The following is a 3,800-nucleotide window of genomic DNA, read 5'->3' as shown; positions in this document are numbered from 1 at the left end:
CAATAGAAAGGAATGACGGAGGAGCAGGAGCAGCGTGACAACTGAACCTACAGGACCAACAAGAAACCTTATTAGGACCTTAGGATCATTTTTAAAAAAAAAATACTTACGTAACGTACATTTGTATGGTTTCGGTATGTTTCTAAAATTATCATCTATCAAGAAGTAGTTAAAATGTTCTCTCTCGCTCAATCAAATCAAAACACTTATATATGAACTGTGATGACTTTATGTATACATAAAGGTTTACTATAGTTAAAATATTACAGACTTCAAGTGAATAATTCCGTCCTAATTCCTGTTCCACATCTAGTAGTGAGGTTAGGGTAGAGCATTTCACTCGTCGGTTTCATCAATATCAAATGACATACGACTTACATATACCGATCGATCATAGGGTGATCTATCGGGGATCATGATATAACGTATCATTACTAGATATCAGAACGCATTTACTACCAATACTAGTTGTTATGGTATGAATCATTTACAGTAACAATCACATCGATTAAAAACAGAATACACTAACAAGAAACACAGGATGCTCTATCACTCTAACGAATATCCCATACAAACACAACTTAATACATGTGTAAATAAGAAAATACTCTCGTCGTCATTCATTATGGATTGGCTTGGGACATCACCTTATCAATTGTATATGTTACAAGAAGACCCTCCCCCTAACCAACTGGATAGCAAAACCCTCGTCTCTCGCAACCCCAAATCTGACTCTGATCCTTCGGTCATCCTCCATTGAAAAACCCTAAAGCACTCTCTAGAGGTGTGTCATACATTTCAAAACCATTGAAAAGTATTCTTAGTAGACCTATCGAGAGTGTCTCTCGTATAGTAGATCAAGATCAATCTCGGAGACGTCGGACGAAATCCGAATAACCTATCACTACTATGTGTATTTGCGAAGAGTTGGGTATAGTTAAGATTCCACGAACGTTAGATGAGTGTTCCCGCCTTATTTCCTGTTCCTTGTCTGTTTGTGGACTTGGGGCAGGGACACTCATCCAACTATCTTATAAATCTTAATTATATATGACCTGTATGCACGAGGAAATGACAGATGGACTGGTACGAGCCCTACCATGAACTCTGAGACAGGGCTACCCAAGACTACAAATGAACATTCTATCATTCGAAAGAACCATGTCATGCAAACAGAACTCATACGCTCCCTATCGATCGAAGCAGCTGGCGCAATGGTGAAAATCCTCTGAAGCGACAATCGGGACCAAAATTTTACTCAAAGGAAGAAGCAAGAAACCACATTCCAGAAACTAACACAAGCCCTGCGTAAACCTACGATTTTATCACTACCAAAAGGAATCAAAGACTTTGCGGCCTGCAGCGACACATCGAACCAGGCCTTGGGATACATATTAATACGACGAGTAAAGGTCATCATCTATGCCACATGACGGCTAAGGACATACGGGGTCGATTAGGTCACTCATAACCTAGAATTGCAAGTAGTAGTAGTCACCATAGAGACCTGGAGGCACTACCTCTACGACACGAAAAATGTATAATCTCCACCGATCATATGGACCTAGAAGGAAAGAGCGGCGGGGCACGTTATTCCATGGACCGAATCTGGATGCCGAAGTTGGTAGATTCGGATATGCCATCACAAACGAAGCACACAAGAACTCACTACTCTGTTCATCTAGGCTCGAATGAGAGGTATGTGGACCTCAAAGGATGATAACGGTGGCCGAATGGAAAAGCTGACATCAATACGTATGTGGGCAAGTACTCAACTTGTGCCAAGGTAAAGGTAGAACGACAGGAGTCTTCGAGTTTCCTACAACAAATCTGGGATACCCAAAAAGAAGTTTCCCTAGAACTCCTTTGTGACTTAATCCATTAATTCCTAACATCTAAAACATAGATCCAGGTCCTTTAAGACGTCCAAAACTATAAAGTTACAAATTTTATGTCTTTGCATGCATGGATAGGGGTCAAGACATGAGTTAAGTCCTTAAAAACACTTTGTGACCATCTATCACTTACATGGTTGTGGCTTAACCATCAAGGCCCGATTTTTATGGTTCTAAATGCTTCCAAGAGCTCAAAAGGGTAGCTCTTATGGACTGAAACTACCATAACACAATAAATCTCAACAATGGAGTCAAAATGCCACATAAAGCACCCAAAAACTACAACTAAGCATGAAATGGTAAAGTTTAAAGCTTCATACCTCAAATAAATCAGAAAAGATGCGAAACTCCTAGATCAACAAGCCCCTTTCACGTTCTTGCTCCTTTTTCTAACTTCTTCTTCTTCAGTACGACCAAAAATCACCCAAAAGTGCACCTAATTAGCTCACAAAGCATGCAAGAGTTAGGGTTTCATTTCTACTCTTTAGGGATGGTGGAGGCTAATGGAATGAGGTTTGGGACAGAGTTAATGTATTTATATATGGTGTAAACACTAAATTTAGGGTTTGCAACTGGACATGTTACGCCAAGCATACGCAAGGATTCCCCCCGCTCCGCGCCTCAATCGTGTATGCCGTGCGTACACTATGTACGCCCAACGTACGACCCTTCTCAAAATAACAATATATAAAACACTTAAATAAATTGAAGGGAATACCTGGTGACTCAGATGTTACAAATGTATAGCTGAAAGCCTTGGAAGACTATTAGGTGGGTTGAGGACTATTAGCAAGATCCCTTTGTATGCCTGTGTTTTAATATTACCTATGGATTAAAGCAAGGTTCGATGACCCATTTTCAATTCCTCAACATTAAGGATAGAGAAGTTAAGTGAAGCAACGATCACTATTTAATTTAAGGAGTTTGCCTTGAGAAGATTTGAGATCTTTTCATGAATACAGAGTTCTACCAAGTTCCATATTATATAGGGGCGTGAAAAAACAACCGCAAAACCGAGCCGATCCGTTCAATCTGAAACCGAAAAAAAACAAAATTGAAATAAACTAAAACCGAAAAAAAGTGAAACCGAAAAAACCGGATACCTACGAGTCGGTTCCGGTTTGGATATGTAAATAACCGCGGGTAACCGAACCGAAATATTATATATATATATATATATATATATATATATATATATATATATATATATATATATATATATATATATATATATATATATATATATATATGACTTTTGTGTAATATTGAGTTTCTAATTGATAATTAATATGCTACTGCCCATACAAAATTTAAATTAAAAGCTACCAATTTAATAAAATGTAAAATGTGTATCTATTTTTTTATCAACTTTATGACATGTCTATTTTATGTTTACATATTTGATTCATAAAACATAAGTTTTATTAACAAAAAATGATATTCTTCTACAGGTGATTTTTTTTATTTTTAGAAAGAATGGCCAAAATGGAGTTTATAGCTTTAGTTTATTCTTATTTTTTATATTTAGTGTGTACCCATGAACCGAACTGTGGTTACCCACCTTCAAACGGTTCAGTTCGGTTTGGGTTTTTAGTAATTTGATTTGATTTCGGTTGGTGCGTGTAAGGTACCCGCCTTGTTGTTATGGTTCACAATTTTATTACTATCCGAACCGAACCGTCCCGTAAACACCCCTAGTATTATGCGTAGTCACATATAGTTTGAACCATATGGTCCGTTCAAGATAATTAGGGGTTTGATCAATCAAGGGCGGCATAAAAGGTTCGTTGGATTCCAAGTAAGGGAGAGTTGCCCATCCATGGTAGTAGTCTGAGGATTGTGCAGACCTCGCTATGGTATGGACGACTTGTGAAAAATACTAAAGGTTCCTAGAAAATCTAGTCT

Source organism: Lactuca saligna, chromosome 7 (genome assembly GCF_052625555.1).
Source record: "Lactuca saligna cultivar CGN05327 chromosome 7, ASM5262555v1, whole genome shotgun sequence".
In the NCBI taxonomy this organism is placed as follows: Eukaryota; Viridiplantae; Streptophyta; class Magnoliopsida; order Asterales; family Asteraceae; genus Lactuca; species Lactuca saligna.
The sequence above is the reverse complement of the archived record's forward strand: the minus strand, read 5'-3'. Positions refer to the sequence as shown.